Source organism: Mesoplodon densirostris, chromosome 9 (genome assembly GCF_025265405.1).
Source record: "Mesoplodon densirostris isolate mMesDen1 chromosome 9, mMesDen1 primary haplotype, whole genome shotgun sequence".
Taxonomy (NCBI): Eukaryota; Metazoa; Chordata; class Mammalia; order Artiodactyla; family Ziphiidae; genus Mesoplodon; species Mesoplodon densirostris.
In genome coordinates, this window is record NC_082669.1 from 111,198,946 (window position 1) to 111,223,028 (window position 24,083).

Genomic DNA, 24,083 nt, shown 5'->3' on the forward strand with positions numbered 1-24,083 from the left:
AGCATAAAAGAAATAAAGGAATAAGATAGATGTAAGGCCTTGGAACCTCTTAAAAAATCAATTGCTCAGTTCTGACCTAAGTGACAGAAAAGTCCCAAACTTCCTCAAGGTCAGGATTTTGAGTGACAAAGGAAACCTGAAGAATGTAAAAAAAAAAAATCTGCCTCAAATTATCATCATGAGCCATCACACCACTGGCTCCTACGGACCGGGTTAAGCCACATCAAGGGACTCCCATGCTTCAGAGTCATAAAAATATAAGAAAATGATTAACCAAAATAAGTAGAAATGCCTGGCAAGGTCAACGTACCAGGAACAGTCCTTAAGTAAAAAGATAGGACCCTGGGGGCCTCCCTGGTGGCGCAAGTGGTTGAGAGTCCGCCTGCCGATGCAGGGGATACGGGTTCGTGCCCCGGTCTGGGAGGATCCCATATGCCGCGGAGCGGCTGGGCCCGTGGGCCATGGCCGCTGAGCCTGCGCGTCCGGAGCCTGTGCTCCGCAACGGGGGAGGCCACAACAGTGAGAGGCCCGCATACCGCAAAAAAAAAAAAAGATAGGACCCTGGGATTCATCTGAGCACAATCTGAAATATCTAACGTAAGGCTGGCATGGGAGTTGGAGATCGTGAACCTGCACCCTGACAATGTCAAGGAAATAAAGTGTGCAACCAGCCTCACCCTTAAAACCCTGACAAGACTTAAACCGTCTCTGAGTCCTTGGAGGAAGCAGGCATAAGCCGCTTTGAGCAGAGTAGACAAGAGTAAGTTTAGAGGGAAAAAAATATTAGAAATTGTGTGAAAGGTCTCCTGGAGAATTAACCAACGGTGCAGCGAGGGCTAGGACCACTGATTTGAGAGCCGGCCAGGAGCAGCTGCCGAGAGGCTAAACCACAGAAAAAGAACCTGGCCGCAGGGCCAGGGCAAGCCTGGGGGAGGAAGCCCGGCTCTCCAGCGGCTGCACGGTCACCGAACAGTCCAGCTGTGCCGTTCAAGAGAAGCTCCACCGCCTGCCCCCACAGGTCCCAGCAACGATCCAGCCAGACGGCACAGATGGCTCGCCGGGGTCCAGCTCTGTGATCCGACACTTGGCTTGAAACCCTGGGACCGGCCCACCTTCATGCAGGCCGGCACAGCAAGCGGGTCCTGCGTGCCCGCCGTCCCCTCCTTCTGAAGCCTCCCTCTTAAAGTGTCCTCTCTCTTTGCCTGAGGACTCATGGCCATCGGGGGCTTCCGGGGCTGTCTCTAGGCCTTTTCTCCCATCCCCACCCATCCCCTGCCCAACTGATCACACTGGCTTATCCCTAAAGACATCCTCGGGAGCCATCCTTCATGGTAGGCAACTGTTCTGCTTTTTAATGGGGATCTTTCAGAGACACGGTGCTTTATTCCAGAGGACGGTCCCTAATGCCGTGAATTTCAGACATGTAACAGGTCCAGTGAAAGAAATGCTCTTAGAATAAGTAGATTCCTTGGGTTCTTTCAAGCCACAGTATAAGACTGGCCCTGCCTAGAGTATAGTTGAGTAAAGAATTTGGATAATTCATGAGAAATGTTCACATCAATTTCATGGAATATTTCATCTTAAACTTCTGTTTATATCATAATTATTTTTTCTGATTACAAAATTAATGCCATAGCATTTGTTCAAAAAGTTTTTTGTGAAGTGTTTTTTGTTGTTATTTTTTTGGCTGCATTGGGTCTTCGTTGCTGCGCGCGGGCTTTCTCTAGTTGTGGCGAGTGGAGGCTACTCTTCATTGTGGTGCGTGGGCTTCTCATTGCAGTGGCTTCTCTTGTTGTGGAGCACGGGCTCTAGGCGCACAGGCTTCAGTAGTTGTGGCTCATGGGCTCAGTAGTTGTGGCTCGCGGGCTCTAGAGCTCAGTCTCAGTAGTTGTGGTGCACGGGCTTAGTTGCTTCGCGGTGTGTGGGATCTTCCTGGACCAGGGCTCGAACCCGCATCCCCTGCATTGGCAGGCAGCTTCTTACCCATTGCGCCACCAGGGAAGTCCTGTGAAGTGTTCTTTAAATTCACATCCAAGAAATACAGCCTAAGTTTACGTTAATATTCTTCTAGATCTTTCTCTGCATGTGTGTGCATACACATATATGTACAAACACATTTCTAGATAGAGAGAGGTAATACAGTTATGTACATGTATAATTACATGAAGGAAAATATCCCAAGGTCCGGTTTTCAGGTCACTATTTGACCTTCCTTTCCTGTGTCAACGCGAGTGCAGTTTCACTCCGGTGCTGGAGACAGAGGGACGGGCGGGGACAGATGGAGACGGATGTCCTGCTATTGCCTGAGGGGTCGCGGGGCTACGGCAGGGGCGCGCTCCCCCTGCCCCCCAGCAGAGAGGCCTCTCACGTGGTGATGCATACGGACCTGGGTCTCAGGAGAACGATAATAATCTTTTCTCAGTGACATATGGCATCTGTTCCCAGGCCACTAAACTTATTAAAGGGCGAGGAGCTGAGAGCTCTGCGCCCCAGAGCCCAGCTGAACTGCGAGGCTGGGCCGTGGGGCCTGCAGCTCCCCCATCCATCTGTGACTCTGTTCGGGTTCCTCGTGCCAAAAGCAACTCCCCAAGTTCTACTGGAGACTCACTGACACAGGACTTTTCCTGGTACTAGAGACCCTTCTCCAGTGTAAAGAAGGTGTCACTGAAGCATGTTTAGGGTGAATGGAACCACCCAGTGGTCCAAGTCCCTAGCTCCTTCCCAGGGCCCCCAGATTCTCCCCCATGTCCTTCCCAGCTCAAACCCCTGCCATTCGGGTGTGTGTCGGGGGCAAGCCTTGTGCAGGAGAAGTAATGAATTGTCCCTGCTGCACAAAAGGAGGCCCAGGCCGAGCCGGGAGTCACTATGGAACGTGGCTCCTGCCTTAAGGGTGTCACTGGGGGGAGGAGGGATGGCCCGCTGCATGATGCCGAGGGCTGGCCTCTGCTCTGTTCTGATTTAGGACGTGGCCGACACGGCCACCAGCGGGGCCGAGAGTGGTCCCCCCAAATTCCTAGGGCATCAGACGTGCCCATCCGGAACCCTGGTGCATCCGAGGCCCAGCTTGGCCCCCGCAGAGCACCGTGGCACGGCAGGTGCAGATCAGGGTCTGGGAGGAAGCTGGGCTGGCCGGGCCCAGGCCCCCTGACCTGGACCGCACCCCCGGGAGCTGTCGTGTGAGACGGAAGGACCCCGGGCCTTCTTCACCAGCAGCTTCACCTCCCAACCACCACACGCACTTCGGACAGACATCATCCGTCCCTCCCACCATTTTCTGCTCCATCCTAAATCTCAAAGGCACGAGTCTGCAGAAGATAAATCATAAGGACGTGGCCTCTCGACGAGAACCCAATTCGAATTTATCATCATCTTTTTCCAAGGGCTGAGTGCTGGGGCTGTTCAATTCTGTTAGGCCCTGGGCCTCAGCCGCACCCCAGCCAGCGCACACACCCAAATTAGGACCAGACGTGGCCCTAGCGAGCAGATCCCTCAGACGGAAGGGCGAAGGCGTCTTGGAAACCTCTCCAGACCTTGAAGAGATGCCAAAGGTGGTTTAAAAACAAAAGGTGTTTCTCTCTGAAAATACAAAGGTTGAATGAAGATGCAAAGCGTATGAAATTACAAAATGTAGTCAGAGTGTAACATAAACGGCTCCTTTCCACAGAGAGAGGGCGCCCTCCAGGAGCAGAGCCCTGGAGCGTAACGAGGGCAGGGAGGGTCGCCCGCACTCCAGGTGCTGCAGAGCCGCGCCTGCCGGCCACTCCCGTCCTCCCACGTCCGCGCCGTGGAAGCAGCCAAGCTCTCCTAAAGTCTCGCTCAGAACCATGATCAGCAAAACTCGCAGCATGTAACGGAATGGGCTCCAAATCTGAAGCCAGAAAATCTCGATTCAAGCCCTGCTGTGTGACCTTGGGCAAATCACTCAACCTTTCTGAACTTGTGTCCTCAGCTACATCTGCCTGTTTCCGAAGGTCACTGTGAGGTTTACTGAGCAAGCTTGCTGGAGGGGCTGAGCCCCGTGCTTGGTGCACTTGAGTTATTCACGAAATGCACGGGCCCTGCCTGACCTAACTCAAGACACTTGGCTGCAAAGGGCTGAGGACTGTCCAGCAGGGAAGTGGCAGGTCACAGAGAGGCTGGGACGATGGAGAAGCAGCCTCCAACACAGTGGTGGTGTTAGGTGCAGGGGGAGGGGGGCCGCCTGCTCTCCTGGACGGACCCAGTTCACATCAGGGTTATAAGAAAGTCAGGGTGCCGTGGAGATGCTCGAAATCACCCATTTCTAGTCACTCTATGCTCTAGTCACTCTATGTGCAATTCCTAACCCAGAGAATCTCGGTCCAGGGGCAGGTACACTCACACACATGTTGTGCATGCACACATACATATACATGTGTCCCACATGCGTGTATACACATGTGCAGTTATGCCCTCGTACATGTGTCTGCAATGCACACTTGTGTGTATACAAAATATACTTCTACATGCACGTACACACACATCTGTGAACATATATACATATACACACATTCACACATAGGTGCGCATGTGTACACTTGCAGGCACATGTTGTATATACACGTGCAACCTACATATGTGCATGTGGGCACACATACACATGCATGCACAGATGTGTGCGCCTACACAAACACATACATGCAGACACCCAACACGTGTACACTGCAATACATACATGCAAACACACTCACACCTATGTGGACACACATGCACACATATACATACTTACATGTGTGCACACAACACACATGCACACGTGCACACACACACAGCCCTGAGGACGTGCTGCGGGTGTAGGAGGTGCCATTTGTTGAGAGAAGTGGTTCATTTAGGGAGAGGCATAGGGCATATAAACGAGGCAGAGAAACGGAATCAAGGACCCCTAGCCCCACCCACCATGTGAACAGAAGGGCTGTGGTCAGCCAGATCCGTATCACAGAACCGATAACGACCGGGGTAGGGTGTTCTCCTACAGCCAGACTCACCCAGCCGTGATCCCATCACCCCCAAGGCCTCACGCAGGAGCGTCCCGGCCACCTCGACGCCCGCGCCCTCTCTTCTCTTCGGGCCTCCGGGAACCCCCAGGCACAGTGGCTGCCCCTTCCCCCCTGCTCTACACATGCAGTGACAGACTCCGGCTCCTACAGGGCAGCAAGGAAGTGAGCTCCCTGAGTTTCCCCCGTGTCACCGGCGCAGTGCAAACCACGCTTAAGCAAGCAGCCGAGAAGAGCAAGAAGTCGTGCACCGGTTTCTGCTCCAAGTCCTTCCATATTAGAGTGAAATCTTCTCATGGTGCCACCTGAAGTTCTGCTTTAAAAAATGGTCCTTTTGAAACAAAATATTGCATTAAAAACGGTCCTTTTGATAGATGCTGAATGCAAATGCTCTCTCCCCTAGATTATATGGAATAATAAGGACGATGCATTACAACTTCCTCTTTGTAACATCCAGCCTGCGCTGTTAGTTTAAGATCATAAATTGTTTCTGGTTTTCATTTTGCAGGTCTTTGTAGTGTCTAATAGTGTAACCACAAACACTTTCTTGTGTTTAGTCACTGATTCATAGTTTACTTATTACCCACTTCTGCCAAGCAGGCTTGACAGATTTGCCAGTTCTTAGGCCCCTGATGGATGGCCTAACATGCGGAACTTCTCTGGGAATTGATGGCCTCTCATGTTAAGAGTCTTAAGAGGAAAAACTATGGACCCATTTCTGGCCCATGGGGTGTCTGCTGGTGGGGCTTCCATGAAATCTTCACTTTCCTGATACAAAGGGCCAAACACAGTTGACGTAAGCCTTTGTCTCCTTGCTTTCCCCAATGATCACTGGCTGGAACGTGTGCACGATGCCCAGAGTTCTGCAGCCCTTCTGAAACCATGAGGCGCTAGACAAGTACTAGGTAGAAAGCCCACACTGTAAGGACGGCAGAGGCCTGGACATACCCCATTGTTCCTCCTGATTCACTGTTCACTCACCTCCACTTGGCTCAGGGCCCTAAGATGCTATCCTGCATGGACGGCATCAGTGCTTCCTTAACCTCTGGCCTCCAGCTGGTTCATTCAAGAGGAAGTCGGGAGGCACCGATGGGAAGGTGGAGGGAGGGACGAACCCCAGGTTAATTCCTTGCCCCTCCCTGACAGCGTCCTCTTCTGAAAGCCACAGCTCCTTTCCGACGGCCCTCTAAGAGCTGCAGCCACAGCTGCAAATCTCTCCACAGTCTGCGTACTGCCCCTGCCTTGCCCCGTCAGGCTGGAGGTGGGAACAGCTCCTGGGATGCTTCTCCATCCCATGATGGTTTCCCAGAACACTTCCCACCCTTTGTACAAGAGATCACTAGACCACGCCTCTGTTTAATTCTCCTCACCCACCCATTTGAGAATGCCATCCTTTTATTGTCTTTTTTTGCTGGGACCCTGAGAGCAGCTCAGAAGGAAAGAGCTGGGCCCCCTCAGCGTTGTTGAGCAGTTGGGCCGATCCTGGACCATCTGCCTGTGGACCTCATGCCGTGGGATGAATAAGCAAACCGTAGTGATTTCTATCACTAGGGTGTGGTTTGCTCACACCTGCCACTGAACTCACTCCCAGCTAATCCACCAACAGATGAATAAGATGGGGTTTCTGTCCTCAAGGGGACAGCCTATCAGGGAGTGAAGATATGTAGATATATTCACAAGAAACAAAGCTATTTTTATAATAGTTCTATTAGAGAGCTGGACAACACGTGCTATGGAGGATGCCGATGAGAGGCATGTCACAGAAAAGATGACAGATTTGTGTGTCTCAACAGAGGGGCATTGCTGGCCAGCCACACACGTGTGAGTGCATGTGGAGATGAAGCTGGGGGGCAGGTGCTTCCCCATCAACCTTCAGTAAGATGTCCTGTCCCTGACAGCGTCAGTCAGTGGTATTTGGGAGAATTAGGGGAGGGTGGGCATGTGTGCTAGGACAGCAGCGGGGTGGCCCGGGCTGCAGTGAGAGGCGTTTCTAGGGGGACAAGCCCCAGCCCAGAGAGGTCCTAGAATAGGTGTGTCTTCCTTGGGAATGGACAGAAATATGTGGGGAGGGGGCCCTGATAAAAGGTTGCCCCTCCTGCATTCATAAGAGGTCTGCATTTGCTCGGTTATTGGCCAAGTGAGGAAAATGATGGCAGAGGCTGGAGAAGCTGTGGATATTTGGGTTCCTTAGACAACAGGTGTGGTGTAGTATTTCACTGGGAAGAAAAGGTTCCCTAAACGTACTTTAAAAAAAAAATCAAAACCCTTGGCTAAGATACTTCTCCAAGGAAATGAACAGATTCAGCCCTGGGCAGAACCTTAAGTTGGCTTGAAGAACAAGGGGAAAAAGCACTGTGAAGTTTGAGAAAAGCTTTAAAAAATGTTCCTCTAAATGGGTTTCATTCAAGTTTAACAGTGAGTGTTTTCCCTCTGCTTTTCCCTCCTCTCTTCTAAGTGAAAACAGGCTTTTAAGTTTGTGCGTGTGGCTGCAGAATTGAGACGGCAGAAGCTCATCCTGTGCCAACAAACGTGCTCTGGAACAGCCAGAGCTTTGGGGAAGCAATCAATATTTGTTTTTCCCAGTTAAGGTTAGGAAAAGAGTACACAACTTTCAAATGCCAGTTAACATCTATGTGGTAACTCAGCCACTGACATCAGACCTCGCCCGGTGGCCCCCGCACGCTTCCAGCCTGAGAATCAGTCAACAATTCCATGCTCACAACATCCTCCTCAAGCCAAAGACCTCTCCACCGGAAGGCGTGTAGTTTGGAGGTGCCTTTCTGGTAACACATGCCTGGGTCTTCGACCACAGGGAAGGGGAAGGAGGGAAACCCTCTCCCCTTCCTATGGCCCAGCTGGTCCCACATAACGTTGGTCCAGAGCAAAGCCACTCCAGGCTCCAGGGCACAGTGGCTACCGTCCAACTGGGATTTCTGAGCACCTCTTTGTGGCAGGTACGGTGGGGAACCAGAGGCTAAGACACAAACCCCACTTTCACAAGGTTTATGGTTTAATAAGGAAGCACCCACATACCACTAGTGCTGATTAATTAAGAATCAGGGACGTGCGGTAGGACAGCAAGGAGGGGGGGAAGCCTCTCTTCCCGAGAGGGTCCCGGTGGGACAGCCGAGCTGAGCCTTGGCACATTCTCCCAGTTCTTCTCAGTTCTAGAAGCAACTTCAATAATCACAAACTACATCTTAATTTTTGCCTCGTAAGACGTTATGGCACACAGCAGACTGGGCGTACCTCTGTCCTAATATTTCACACCTGGTGACAACTATTTGTTTCTTAAGGTGATTCCACCAAGGGAGCTCATTGAGGGCAGGGACTGAACACCTAACACAGAATCTAGCCAGAAGGGGGTCCCCAGTGATCTGTTCATTGGTTATTTGATTACATTCAATATATAAACACGCTAGTGACTCACGGGCAACCTTGACTTCCTAATTCACAAGGAAATACATGACAGTTAAGGATTTTTTTATTCTCTCCCAACTTGGCTTGCCAAGATGTGAGGGGGAAAAAATCCAGGAAAAGATAAGGCTGAGGGGAAATAGCATAATGTCTATTTTTGGATGAATATTTTTATTCAATAGTTTATGCCTACCAAAACAGTGCTCAAGTTCACACAACAGGAGACAATTAAAACAAAAACACAAAGGACTACGATGAGGTTTCTCCTAAAGCCTTGCTACTCAAAGTATGGTCCACGGCCCAGCAGCAGCCCTGCTGCCTGGGAGCTTTGCTAGGATGCAGAGTCTGGGCCCACCGAGACCTGCCTGGTGAGAACCTGCAGGTGGACAAGCGATGTGAAGGGACACTGAAGTTTGAACGGCACTGTTTTAAAATGCAGCTGTGGGAAGTGCAGACACCCGCATCCCCCAGACCAGCTTCCCCCTACCCAGCATTCACCTCCCAGCACCTGCTGGAGTGGCCAGGAAGAGGACCTCCGTGGCCACCTCCTGGAAGGCGTGCTTCCTCGAATTTGTTGTGTCGACGCCCTCCCAGGTCGGGAAAGGGACACCACAGGGTCGATCGATAACGCTGAACCAAACAAACACTCTGACGCAGCCGCTGAAGGTCATGACCAGAGAGAGGGCAGGAAGGGGACCGCCTGCCAGACACGCACATGAGGACGCCCGTCCTCCAGCTTCGCTCAGACCATCAGACGTGGTCAGACATGAAGCAGTCCCATCTGATATAGTAAATCTGCTTTGTTGCGTTAGAGGAGCTTTTATCTCTGCAGCTATGTTTTTCCTCTGAGGGACAGCAGAGTGTGGGCTACAGTAGGCCAGCGGGGGGCTTGGGGGGCACCGAGCTGGTGCCAGCCGCCACCCTGGGCACAGGACCGTTTAGAGATGAGCTCTCACGGGGAATCCGAGGCTTCCAGACGGTACCCACTGGTGAGTGCAGGAGCCGGATGGGCACCTGTATCTGTTTAATAGGGTTGAAACAATTCCATCCAAAGAGTGGGGAGCGGATAAGGCAGTGAGGGGTCAGGGCACCACAGACATGAAATTCAACACGTGGGATGCACAGTGTGTTTATTGCTGAAGCACAAGATCATAAGAATATTTCTAACCTCACGTGAAATTTTTTCAATAGTTTCATTATACACACACACACACACACACACACACACACACGTGTGTGTGTATAACTTCTTTCTGGGAGTTTATGTAAAAATGCTTAAAACATCCAAAACCAAAAATGGGAGGAGTAAGAGGGTCAGACTCTTAGAGCTGGACATGGTCTCAACAGCGTCTGACGCTTTCTGGATTGTCCCCTCAAGTTGGAGGAGACTGAAGTTCAAAGAAGTTTATAACTTATTCCAGGTCACATGATGAGTGGCTGAGTCAGAGCCAGAACTCAGAACTTCTAATTCAGAGGCTGACCTGCCTTTCCACCACACGGCCTTTAAAATTGAACACACACGCACGGCCTTAGTTACAGACCTATAGAAAGTTCTAGTAAATAAGAAGAACACACTAAAGATGACTCTTGGACATATTCAAGGGAGGAACTGAGCAGAGAGAAGTCTTGTTCTTCCTAGGTTCCTCTCTGGTTAAAGGGGAAATGAGGGATATTCTAAATTAAACATATTATTCTAGCTCCTCTGCAAGAATCTCGTGTCTGAGAACCATTAAAAAATATTTAGAGCTTTCCGAGAAATGCTTTGGAAATAGGAATGTTTTAAATAAACTAGCAACAAAAGCCATAAAACAATACTATCCAAAATAGCCTCCAAGAGCCTAGGGTAGGAGATAACAGAAGACACCTGCCAAGTGCCTCATAAGATAACACCCTGAATGAATGGGCTAAAGCCTGTGGTTCTCAAAGTGTGGTCCCAGGAGAGCATGTCAGCATCTTCTGGGACTTTTCAGAAATGCAAATGCCCGGGCCCCATCCTCCTGATCGGACGGGCTGAGGGTGAGTGTGACCCAGAGACCTGCATTTTCACAAGCACCGTTCCCTCACCCCAGTGGTGCTGCAACGCAGGCTCAAGTTTGAGAATCTCTGGCCTGATACAAATGAGGTTTCTGGCTTTCTGTTTAAGGCAGGTCTACGACAAACACTGTCCCCTGTCAAACATCTGTTTATGTTCCCTGTGGTTGGGTGGTGTCCTTTTCACTGGCATTTATAATCAGCCATTTTCGCCTCCACTAAACCCACAGGCCTCTCTCTGGTTAAGACCGTTGTTATGCGGGTCTGTGATTGAATCGTTAGTAACAAAATCGAGCGGAAGTAATTTTCTACCAACGTGATTTACTGGCATCAGTATCATGTGTTGAAAACAATTAAACATACAACAAAAACAGTCATGAAACGCTGCCTCGCTCCGTTATCAAGAGCTGAAAAGTAGGGCTCTAATAAAAAAACACTTGGAAAATTCTCAGTGTTCCCAAGTAGACAGGGAGTGGGTTAACGTGCCAGTAACTGGACACCCGCTCCCAGGTTACAGCAGTGTAGTCCTGGGTCCACATCACCTGGGGGCTTGCCAGGAATGCACAGTCTCAGGCCCCACCTCAACCCAGGCATCAGGATCTGCATTTTAACAGGATCCCCTGGGAATTCGCATTCACCTTGGAGTTTGAGAAGCAATGCGTTAGACAAGACTTGATTCAGTATTTGGTGAACAGGCTGGATTTCCTACTCTTTCACCTTTTAATGCAATGAAAAACCAACTGCTGTCAACAGAGGTATATTATTATCCACGGCGACAATATTAAGCAATTCTTAAATGCTTTCTGTAAGTATGGCACTGCGGTAGGCATTTAAAAAAGAAAAAGGAGGAACTCATTTTACCCTTCCTAAATAGATTGATTTAAATTCAAATAACAACTAGCCACTTTTTCACACCATGGGAAGGAGATTTTGAAAAATCTCTTGAAAGACAGAATCCTACACCATATTCTTGAAGTTAAGGGAAATTTGAAATTTAGAAAGCAGCAGGGAGAGAGTTTTGGAGGGTGCAGGCGAGAGAGGGGTCACTGGGGGCCTCTGCACACAGGACGGGGGGCAGGGTGGACAAAAGCTGAGTAGGGAAGTAAGAAAACGGAGGCAGTCCTTGGGCGTCTGGAGCCCACCATGAGAGCAAGTTGAGGATGAGATCACTTGCCCGGAACCGGAAGCGGTTGCCAAGGTTAATTCTGCAGACACCATGGGGCTTGGGCGGGGGTGGGGTGGGGGGGGTGGGGCACGGCCCAGCAGTGGAGCTGTGAGAATAGGGGAGACCCTCTGTGCAGCAAGCTTCTCCCGGCACTGCTCTGCTATGCAGAGATAAGAGCTGGGGAAGCTGACGGCTTTGCAAAAGATGAAAATCCATGTTTTATGTAGAAGGGACTCAAAGCAGCCCTGCTGAGCAGCCCGCCTTCTCTGCTGGGAGGGTTGTTCCCTGCTCAGGGTAAATGCAGCTATGATATTCTCTTTAGTGAGAAAAACGCCCTCACAATCTGCTGCATTATTGATGGCTTTCCTAGAGGCTGGCCTATTATTCTGATGCCTCTAATAGTTTCATCTTTTCATATGCTTGCAGGTTGCTGGGTTTTGTTTTCTGACGTAAGTCCTAGAACATGAGCCGTACCCTTAGCACCTTGCTGGGAAATCAAAGGTGTGTGTAGCCCTGGTTTAAGAATAACATGTATTGACTGCAGGAATATAAAATCCTTCTCCGGCCTCACAAACAATGCTCCATTGCAAACGCTTTTCTTACTGCACACCCTTCAGAAGCAGTTTGGATCAACCACAGGACGTGCAGAGACAAGGCTCACAAACACTGTATGAGGGAGCAGAACCCCCTCTGCTCTTGACTGTGCTCTGACCGTGCAGCCAGCACAGGTGTGGAAGAGACCCTCCAGCCCTGCCTACGCTTTCAGGGCACCCGTCACAAAGAACTGTAGCCCAGGAAAGACGAGAGGGGCCGAAACACCACGGCGTGAGGAACCAGCACAACACAGAAAAGGGCTTCACGCAGCTCCCAGACCTGGGCGCCTTCTCTTCTTGTAACGTGTGTAGCTGCTGAAATAAACCACCACGACACTACGGGGTTTAGGTCAGTGTAGATGGAACACATACAACAACCATAGCATAAGTAGGTTGGGGGTAAACACGTTTTTTTTTTTAACAGTTGCCAATTTTTTTTTTTTTTTGCGGTACGCGGGCCTCTCACTGCTGTGGCCTCTCCCGTTGCGGAGCACAGGCTCCGGACGCGCAGGCTCAGTGGCCATGGCTCACGGGCCCAGCCGCTCCGCGGCATGTGGGATCCTCCCGGACCGGGGCATGAACCCGTGTCCCCTGCATCGGCAGGCAGACTCCCAACCACTGCGCCACCAGGGAAGCCCCAACAGTTGCCAATTTTTACATTTATGTGAAATTATACAATATTAACTCTAAATGACACAATATTAACTCTAATGATACAACATTAACAGGGACCAGTAGAGGACGTCCACTGTAATCCCTAGAGCAACGACTGAGAAAATGCAAAAAAGATACAGCTCCAAAAGACAATAGATAAATTAAAATAGAATTCTAAAAATCAACCAACTTAAAAAGGACAATCAGAATACAAACAGCAAAATGATAGACCTCATATCATAGCAATAATTACAATAAATGGAGAGGATTAGACTCTCCAAAGAAAAGACAGAGATATTCAGAGTGGATTTTAAGAAGGGAGACCCAATGATATGCTGTCTACAAGGGATGCACTTTAAATGTAAATACACAGATAAGACAAAAGCTCGGTGCTTGGTGACCGCCTGGAGGGGTGGGGTAGGGAGGGTGGGAGGGAGACGCAAAAGGGAGGGTATATGGGAACATATGTATATGTATAACTGATTAAATTTGTTATAAAAAAATAAAATAAAAAAAAAAAAGCAAAAGGGTGGGAAAAGGCACACACCATCAGTTGCTGTATTAACATCAGATCAAAGACACCTGCAGACAGAGTATCACCAGAAATAAAGAGGGACATTTCATAATAACAAAAGGGTTAATTTATCACGAAGTCCTAACGGTCACAAATGTGTATGAGCTTAATAACAGAGCTTCGACATACGCGCGGCAGGACTCAACAGACCCCATGCGCACGCGTGTGGGTCCGCACAGGGAGACAGGTCTCCTGCTCGGCAGCCCCTGGGTACGTTCTGCACGAACCGCCCACAGATCAAGAGAAAAACTCTTCCCCCTCCTGTGATCAGAGCTCCCAACCAGATCAGATGAACTCAGGGAATCACAGGAACTTCTCCGCTCCCCACCCTTGGCTACTCTTACAGGAAGTAAAACCTTGCAGGTGGGCTCCTGGTGGTAACTTTGGTTGTAAAAGGTTTATTGTTTTCAACTCCTGATGGGTCTCACAGGTGCGCTGACACTGCCCCCAGGCATGGCAGGGGTTCACTCTGGAGGTGGTCCAGTCTCGCTTAGAGGTGGGGTTCATCCACACACCCCAAATCCTCGTGGTGCGCCCCCTTTGGGCGCGACCCTCTGATCAGAGCAGAGCGATGGCCCTGAGTTTGGGGAAGGTGGAGGCTCATCTTTTTCCTCAGCTCTTAATTTTATACCCAGCACCTCCTGTATCTGAGGAGGAAATGAGTCCAATACTCAATTATAATTACTAAATTACAATTCCCCAAATTTTACTTACTGCAAAAAGGAAGGATTCCATTAGCAGATTAAATTGCTTTTCAGCAAAATTAAATATGCAACAAAAGCAAACTAAATCTAGCCCCAGTGAAGTGTGCCTACCCTGTTCATTAACAGCCACGAGCTTTATACACTGTTATTTTAAAACAGCAACTGAATATTTAAAAGTATAGGCAGTTGAAGGGGTTCCTATTAAACCACAGTTTAAGCGATTTAAGCTCAGCTCTGATTTTAAAGAAAATAGGGAACAAGGACATCACTGTGAATGAAAAGTAGAACAAGAGCCATTTGTCCCACGAGTGACTGACCCAAGATGGAGCTGTGAGATTATCACTAATTATACCTTGCTTACATCTGAGGAACCAGAGCGGCACTGCACCAGACATGAGAACTGGGGAGGAATATTAATTCCACAGTCAGAAAGCAGACGGACGGCAACACGGGACCAAGAACTGCATGCATTTGGCTGGATGTGCAATTGAATTATTTTATCAGAACGTGCTGGAATTTATCCTAAGGAAAAAAGGATAAAGATGCGCGTAAGTATTTAGCTATAAAGATGTTTGTGGAAGCTTTGTTTATGACACTAAAAAATATAAGGCTCTCTATAAATGTCCAGTGATAAGACAGGCTAAGAAATTACACACACACACACCCCTATGCAGCAGAAAACTTGTTGAAAAGGTATGTTTCTCATCCTGAATGATGTTTACCCTGGATTGTTGGGGGAGGGGTAAACTGGGAAACAAGACACAGAATATTAGGTACCATATAGTCCTGAGAGTAAAATCTTGTCTGGAAACTTACATATGTAATTATACACACAAAAGGATCTGGTCGTGTGTATACCAAAATGCTACCCATGACCATCCCTGGGTTTGGGGATTATAGGTGACTTATGTTCCTGATTTTACTTCTGAGTTTCCTACGTGAACATGAGTTATTTACATAATTAACCGCACACACAAACAATTTTAAGGTGACCTGACAGGGCACTTCCTACTTCTAACATCCTTAAATTCTTTATTAAATTATTTATTCCAGGGCTTCCCTGGTGGCGCAGTGGTTGAGAGTCCGCCTGCCGATGCAGGGGACACAGGTTCGTGCCCCGGTCCGGGAAGATCCCACATGCCGCGGAGTGGCTGGGCCCGTGAGCCATGGCCGCTGAGCCTGCGCGTCCGGAGCCTGTGCTCCGCAATGGGAGAGGCCACAGCAGTGAGAGGCCCGCGTACCGCAAAAAAAAAAAAAAAAAAAAGATTTATTCCAGTGAAATTTCTATAGTGTTTTTAAGACTACTAATAAACATATTCTCTGAATTAGGTACCCCCAAGCCCAATCATTTAGAGCGTGGCTAAAACTCCCTGCTCTGGACAGACCCATCGTCTGGTCTCAGTTAGAAAAGATGCTTTCCAGACGCCAGCCAGAGTTCACGCCGGGCGCCCTGGCCTTTGCGTTACGATTTGGCCTTCCTGAGGTCTCACCTGCTGGGAATGGAATAGGTGCCGCAGGGGTTGAACTGGGTCCCCGAGAGGACACGCCTACGTCCTAACCCCCAGCACCTGTGAAGAAGACCTTATTTGGAACTAGGGTTGCTGCGGATGGAATTAGCGAAGATGAAGCCACACTGGAACAGGGGGGCCCTTGATCCAACGTGACTGGTGTGTTTTGGAGAAGAGCAGAGACCGCGTGAAGACACAGACATACAGGGCGGACGGCCGTGGGGTGGCAGAGGCAGACTTCAGGTGGCGCAGCTGGGAGGGGAAGATGCCGGCAGCCACCAGAAGCTGGAAGACGCAGGAAGGATTCTCCACTAGAACCTGTGGAGGTAGAACGGCCCTGCTCACACCTTGATGCCTACCAACCCTACTCTCCATAACCCTACTACACCTACTATCCAAGCACAGTAAAAAGACACATGCAAATTTTATTGTGCCTGGGGCTCTCCTAATATTATTGGACGGCTCTCCTTCTGTGACCCTAACCCCTTAACCTCGACACTCAGTAACTGGCCCTCTAGGGACCCCGGGAGAAGTGGCTGCGTCACCCACTTCTCCTGGGAAGCCTGCACACCCACAGCAGCATCCGTTAGGCCTTGGGGATGGTTTTCAGAAGCTTCACGGTCGTCACTGGTAACCTGAAGTGATGGCACTGGCTTGCGGTCCTCGCAGAGACTTCTGGAAGCCTCTTGTTGGGAGTGGCAGAGGTGGTGGTGGTCCCACGGAGCCCCAACAGGACTCAGGTCTCCTGGATCGTTTAAAGAAAGAAGCTTTGCTGAAAATACTTAGAGGGGTGGCCAGGGTGAAAGGAACAAACAAGGAATGCTGAGGCATCCACAGACCGGCAGTAGACCAGGGGCCATTCCCATGCCCAGAGCCAATGGAGCTGGAGGGACCACTGGAGGGCACGGCTGTGGGCAAGGAGGGAGAGGAATGGGGCGCCCCAGGCCCCCCACCTCCCATCTCTGGCCAGTGCCTCCCACTGGCCAGACCCCACCCCCAGGCAGCCAGCAAGGGGGTCAGGGAGATGCGGTCTCAGGGGGCAGCCTGCGGGGCAGACCTATCAGCAGGGTGAGAGCAGATGGACGGAGCAGGTGATAAGGAGCTCCGGGGAATTAATATCCTGAGAGGACCCACCAAGGGATGACCCCAAGGAGTTGCGGAATCCCCCGGTGACCTGAGAGCGCTCTTGTAACACAGCTGGCCTTTTAGCAAATGCTAGCAATCAGTGTGCAAAGATCACTGAAGTCCAGAGGTCAAGCGCTGGGAGAGTGTGGAAGAGAGGCTGACGAGTACCAAGAAAAGAAGCTTAAAGAGAAGACGACGCATAGCAGACGCCTTGCAGCCCCGCGACGATGCTGAGCGTGCGGCAGCCGAGGGTCTGGACGAGGGCCTCCCCTTCGTCTCTCTCTCCTCACTGTAAGCAGGGGCCGCGGAAGGCAGGCCTGGTGTCATCAGACGCAAAATGAAAAACCAGGCCACTGTCAGGTCCGCCTTCCCCTCCTTCAGGTCTGTCTTTTTTCGCCACATTTTAGAAAACTGTGGTAAAATACACGTATCATAAAATGTACCATTTTAACCCCTTTTAAGTGCACCGTTCAGTGGTGTTAAGTACATTTATACTGTTCTGCAACCATCACCACCATCCATCTCCAGAACCTTCCTAAATTGTAACTCTGTCCGCATTAAACACTAGCCCCCCCATCTCCCCTCCCCCCAGCCCCTGGTAACCACCATCTACTTTCTTTTTTTTGTTGTTAAATACTGACTTTTAACATTTTATTTATTTATTTATTTATTTATTTGGCTGCGTCACGTTTTAGTTGCGGCATGTGGGATCATTTTTGTGACATGCGGGCTCCTCTCTAGTTGTGGCACGTGGGCTCAGTAGTTGCAGTGCGTGGGCTTAGTTGCCCTGAGGGATGTGGGATCTTAGTTCCCCAACCAGGGATCAAACCCGCATCCCCTGCATTGGAAGGCGGGTTCTTAACCACTGGGCCGCCAGGGAAGTTCCACCGTCTACTTTCTGACTATGAATGTGACTCCTCTAGGGACCTCATATAAGTGAATCTCCAAGTATTACTCTTTCTGTGAGTCATTTGTTTCACTTGGCATATTGTCCTCACGGTCTGTTCCTGTTGCCGCAGGTGACAGAACGTCCTTCCTTTTTAAGGCTGAATCATATTCCATTGTGTGGATGGACCTCATTTTGTTTATCCGTCATCCACTGATGGACACTTAGCATGCTTCCACCTTTTGGCTACAGTGAATAATGTCGCCACGAACACAGTATACAGATACCTGTCCGAATCCCTGCTTTCACTTCTTTCAGGTATAAATCCGGAAGTGGACTTGCTGAATTGTACGGTAATTTTATGTTTAACTTTTTGACAAGTGATTCTTCTATTTTCCATACGGATGGCACCATTTTACACCAACACCACCAATACACAGGGTTCCAAATGCTCCATGTCCTCGCCAGCACTTATCTTTTGTTTCCGTTTTTAGAAATAGCCAACCTCGTGGGTGTGAGGTGGCATCTCGTGACGGGGCTGATTTGCGTTTCCCTGATGATTAGTGATGTTGAGCATGTTTTCATGTGCTCATTGGCCGTCAGTCTGTCTCCTTTGCTTCCTCCATCTTTCACACACGTTCCTGTTGAACTCTGCTGGGGTCCAGACCCCTACGTGTCCAAGCACCTTCCCAGCATCCCCCACCCTCCCTCCCACCCTCGCCCGATCCCACAGCCCGACCCGCTCCTCCTCCAGGACCCAGGGTCACCAGCCAGCTGGACGGCAGCACCGCCCGCCCAGACCTGCTGGGAACCTCCCCCTTCCCTCTGCATCCCCGAGGAATTCCAGAAACCCTCCCTGTTATGCAGCTGGGCCAGACTCGTACCCCGGGCAGCCTCTGTCCTCTCTGTGTTGCTACCGTCACCCACTTTATACCTTGGGGCCCTGTCCCCCATTCCCCCCAGCTCACTCCCAAACCTGGCTGAAGAACAGGTTGTCATTTTTCCACTTTTCCTCTTTCTTGTTAATCTTGAACAAGGGCACATACGAACACCCTTTTTCTTTTTCTGTTTTAAAGATTTTGTTGCCAATAACCCCAGGGAAAGCGACAAAGGATTAAAAACAGCAACAAACCAGGGAAGCACAGACATTCTCAGAGTCGCTGTCCTCAGGCTGTACCCCTCGCTCACTTCTGAGGCAGGAAGTGGAGCCAGGCCTTTCCACCTTCAGTCCTGAGGATGGGGGTCTCTGTCCCACCCTGTCTCCGGCCGCGGCCGAGTAGAAGACACAATGCCCTCTTCTCCCTCACGGACCCTGGACCGAAGGGCCACTCGGCAGGGATCATGGGCTCTGTGCTCCCTGAGACCTTCTGGTGGGGGGGGGCCTCATCCCAACGGGCCACAGACCCCACCAGCTACACCTGGTCCCAGGCACGGAGCGGAGAGAAGGCACAGAGAACCCCACACTCTACCCCAGAGCTCCCGGCTCCCGGCTCCCCTCCAGCCCCACCAGGTGAGCCAACATCGCGCGTGGCCTGTCCCCCCAGGCAGTTACTGCTGCACCTGGTCTTGGCCCATCCAGGTCTGATCGTCTCCCAGAGCAAAGAGTGACAGCACGGCCACTCCCGAGCTCCCGAGACCCCCCCCGCCTGGAGAGCAAGGCACCCCAGGGCTCTGCAAAGTGATTCTAAACAGAAATCCAGTTCTGCTAACTTTCACCAAACAGGCTGACAGCGGCAACTCTGCTCAGCCAGACCGGCAGCTGCAGGCCACGCCTGACGTGACATGTCCAGGCACACGTGGGTCACACCACCATGTGTATTTCAGCCCACGGCTTCCACACTGCAGCCCCTGATGTGGCTTATAGGTCATCTTAACTCAAAAACCACTTCATAATCCGTGTCCTTCTTGTGTGTATATAATAGTAATAAAATCCTTACCATCCCTGTAAGGAGATGGGAAGTGGCTATGAACATATTTTCTGCCAGGTGGAGCTTTGTTATACATCTCACAGCAAAGCACTTAGGAAAAACAACTTGAGCTTAAACATGAACTTGAACACAGTATACGCATCAGGGTAGAAAAGCTACTGCAACTGAGCAATGAAAGATGACAGACTTAGGCAGATGTTTAGCTCTCTCTCCTGAAATCATGTGGACATGAGCAGACTGTGCTTCACGGGTCATTCCACAGGGCCTGTGTCTCCTCTGTCCTGACAGTGCCATCTTGTCTGCAGGGTAGAAGCTGGTTCACCTTCCCGTCCACATTCTCTGTTGCAGGAATAAGGGGAGACTAAGAAGGGACTCAGGAAAGCACTTTGTTTATAAAGAGATGTCCCAGGGACTTCCCTGGTGGCGCAGTGGTTAAGAATCCGCCTGCCAATGCAGGGGACACGGGTTCAAGCCCTTGTCCGGGAAGATCCCACGTGCTGAGGATCAACTAAGCCCGCGCTCCACAACTAATGGAGCCTGCATGCTCTAGAGCCTGCGAGCCACAACTACTGAGCCTGAACGTTGCAACTACTGAAGCCCACGCACCTAGAGCCCATGCTCCACAACAAGAGAAGCCACCACAATGAGAAGCTCACGCACCGGAACAAAGACTAGCCCCCGCCCGCCTCAACTAGAGAAAGCCCGTGCGCAGCAACGAAGACCCAACGCAGCCAAAAATAAATACATATATACATACATACATAAGTACATAAATGCATTAATTAATTAATTAATTAATTAATTTTAAAAACGAGATGGGGCTTCCCTGGTGGCACAGTGGTTGGGAGTCCACCTGCTGATGCAGGGGACACGGGTCCGTGCCCCGGTCCGGGAGAGTCCCACGTGCCGCGGAGCGGCTGGGCCCATGAGCCATGGCCGCTGAGCCTGCGCGTCCAGAGACTGTGCTCTGCAACGGGAGAGGCCACAATGGTGAGAGACCCACGTACCGCAAAAAAATAAATAAATAAAGGTCTGCAGAGAGTAGATACTGCTTTGGGAAAGATCCCCGGTGTTCTTCTTACTTGCTGCAAGTAATAATAAATCCTTCCTTCTCCAGAAAAAATTAAGGTCTGCAGACAAGCCTAAGTTACTGAGCATGTCCCTCGGGGTTTGGCCCTACGAACTCCCCTCCTTCCTCCAGACACTGACCTGACCCACCAGCCGTGCTCACGCCCACCCCCACTGCCCGTCTCCACGTGACAGGCTCGAGCCTCTCATGCGAGGGGCACGTCTGTGTTCCCAGGGCATCCTGTGTGAACCTCTGCGAGGAAACCTGCATCGGACGGTGGCCCCACGTCTCTGGCTGCAGGACACAGTGCCCCTCGCATATGGCCACGTCCTAATCCCTGGAGCCTGGGGCCATGGTGCCCTGACGACAGCGGGACCCTGCACATGCGGTTAAGTCAAGGCTCCTGAGATGGGGAGATTGTCCTGGATTACCCAGGAGGGTCCTCAGAAGTGACAGAGGGAAGCTGCAGCGTCAGAGAAGGAGACAGGAGGATAGAAGCAGAGGTCAGGCTGATGTAGGAGGGGCCGCGAACCCAGGGTGGGGGGGTCTCCAGGAGCTGGGAGAGGCAGGGAGCCCCCAGAAGGAGCGCAGCCTGTGACGCCTCGATTTTAACTCACTCAAGCCCATTTCGGACTTCCGTCCTCCAGAACTCTTAAGACAATAAATGTGCGTTATTTTGAGCCACAAGTTTATGACAATTTGCTACTACAGTCCTGTGAGGCTCACATGATGCTCTTCTCCACCAGCTTGTGAGCTCGTACAGGACACATGTAGATGCCTGAGCTCCTGTATACAGTGTATACAGCAGATGCTCATGAGGGTTTGGGGGGGATGGGTAGGAAGGAGGAGGGACGGCAGCAGCTTCCGACTCAGATGGGCCTGGACTGGAATCCCTGCTCCGTCACTCATGTGCAACAGCTCTGAGCAAATTTCTTAATTCGGGACTCAAACTCTTCACAGCTAGGTAACAGATGATACCTATCCTTCAGGCGTTTGTGAAGGTTAAATCACAGAGGCCAGGGACTTCCCTGGTGGTGCAGTGGTTAAGACCCCACACTCCCAAGACAGGGGGCCCGGGTTTGATCCCTGGTCAGGGAAGTAGATCCCACATGCATGCCGCAACTAAGCGTCCACACGCCGCAACGAAGACCCGGCGCAGACAAACAAATAAATATTAAAAAAAAATAATGGTAACAGAGGCCATGTTGGGCGTCTGCATTTTGGACGATAACCAAGGAAGACAGGGCTGTGAGGCAGGATGACACGCTGTCCACCCACCTTTCCGCTTCCCTGATTCCACATCCTCCTCCCGGCTACGCCCCCGCCCTCTAGAAATCCCCGTCTGGACAGTGAACTTGCCCGCTGTCTCGGCCTCTTCCCCGCCCTCGCCCACGCCTCCAGGCCTTGGCAGGACCTGGCTGTCCTGTGCCACCTGCTGTGCAGCTGTCCCACAGACCTGTCCTTCCCTCTGTGTTACTTTCCCGGGGCCTCCGTAACGAAGCGCCACAAACTGGGGGCCTTAAAACAACAGGCATTTCTCGTCTCTCAGCTCTGGAGACCAGCAGTCTGAAATCCAGGTGCCGTCAGCTCCGCACTCCCTCGGAAGGCTCTAGTGGGGGGCCCTTCCTGCCCCTGCAGCTTCGGGGGCTCCCGGCCACCCTCGGCTGCATCTCTCCACCCTCCGCCTCCATCATGACGTGGCCTCTCTCCGTGTCCTCTCTCTCCGTGGCTCTGTCCCTCTTCTCATTAGGACACCCGTCATGCTGGGTTGAGGGCCAGCCCTGCTCGGCATGACCTCAGCTTGACCAACCACAGCTGCAGTGACCCAATTTCCAAATAAGATTGTAGTCTGAGGTCCCAGAAGGACACGAATTTGGGGGGACGCTATTCAACCCAGGGCAACCTCTTAGCCACAGCCACCCACCATCGTCCGAGTCCACTGTCGTCACCCCCTGGGGACTGGGGGCCAGGCACACGTCCTCCTCCACAGCCCGTCCTGCCTAAGCAACTCTGTCCCCCGACGCAAGTACGACTCAGCCGCGCCTCGGCCCCTCCTCGCCTGACCCCGTGGCCCGCGTGGCTCTTCCTCACCACCTCGGCCGCCCAACTCCAGGGCCACTCCGTGGCTTGTCACCATCATCCACAGCTGCTGTCCCTCTGAAACCCCCCGTGGGACCGCAGTCTCTCCTCCAGATCGTGTATCCAGTAACGCATGTGTAAGCGCTTGGGTTATGCCAGTGGACAAAACACAGATGCTGCACGCGGGAGGGAGGGAACACCGAGTTCTCACGGCACTCTGCTCGGTTCTCCCTCCCGGGGGGCCGCTGCCGCGCCCCCCCCGGCCTCCGCCCACTTCCATGAACCACTCCTCGAGACGCTAACCTTCCCTGCCCCGGTGTCCTTCCTTTGTTGCACCTGGAAAAACCCAGTTTCTGATGCCCCCAGATGGTGCACAAAGGAATCATCACGCCACCCTGCAGACCCTGTGGAACGAAGCCCCAGGAGTCCCTCGCTCGGCCAGCTCACCCCTCACTCCGAAGCCTCCAGCAAACCCGGAAGCCCTGAGGGCAGTGCCCTGGAGCCCACCCTCCAGGCCCACCGCCTGCAGGCCCAGGCCTTCCTCAGGGGCGCCCTCCTGGGGACAGCCAACCCCTACTCACCCCACACCCGTCCCTCCTCAGCAGGACTCTTCAGGAGTTACCCACACTTTCTCCCCCTTTTCTCTCTCTTTCTACTGGAATCTTCCATCAGCATTTAAATGTGTGTCTCTCCAAAAGAAAACCCCTCCAGCCCACGTTCTCCTCCAGCCCACGTTCTCCTCCAGCCCTGTTCTCCCCTCCTTGGCCAACTTGGCTCCTTAGGAAGCAGCAGCCTGACTCCGCGCTGTCCCCACCAAGGTCCCCACGTCCCATCACTGCCTCCTGCGGACAGGAGCTGGCCTTCGCCTCTGCTGACTCTCCTTCGTGGAACACACCTCTCTGGATTTCTTTTTTTTTTTTTCCTTTAAAATGGAAGAAGCGTTTACAGATTTGCATGTCGTCCTTGCTCAGGGCCCATGCTGATCTCTGTGTCTCTCATCTTAGTGTCTGTGCTGCGAACGGGAGCACCTCCCTGGGTTTCCTAACCACATACCTTTTCCTGTTTCTGGACCTCCCATCCCAGTGCCCTCTGCAGCCTTTTCCTCCTCTCCACCCCCAGGGCCACCGACACTCATTCATTCTTCACCCCACACACCCTGCCTTGGTGCATCCTCCAAAGACTCTGGCCGCCATTTGCAGAGGTCTCTGTAAATCAAAGGGTTGGGCTCTCACGAACCTTCTATTCCTTTTCTGAGTGACTGACACAGGAATGGACCATCTGACCCAACTGGACCTACAGAAGCAGCCCTGGGCTCTTCCTACTGCTTCAGACTCCGAT

The 24,083-nt window shown here is 51.5% G+C and overlaps 1 non-coding gene across 1 annotated transcript; it reads right to left on the reverse strand.

Annotated features, from left to right (window-relative positions):
- Nucleotides 1-23,671: 23,671 nt before the first annotated feature.
- On the reverse strand, nucleotides 23,672-23,773 carry LOC132496555 (U6 spliceosomal RNA). Its single transcript, XR_009533451.1, has one exon. It is a non-coding gene; the product is annotated as a U6 spliceosomal RNA (small nuclear RNA).
- Nucleotides 23,774-24,083: the final 310 nt, after the last annotated feature.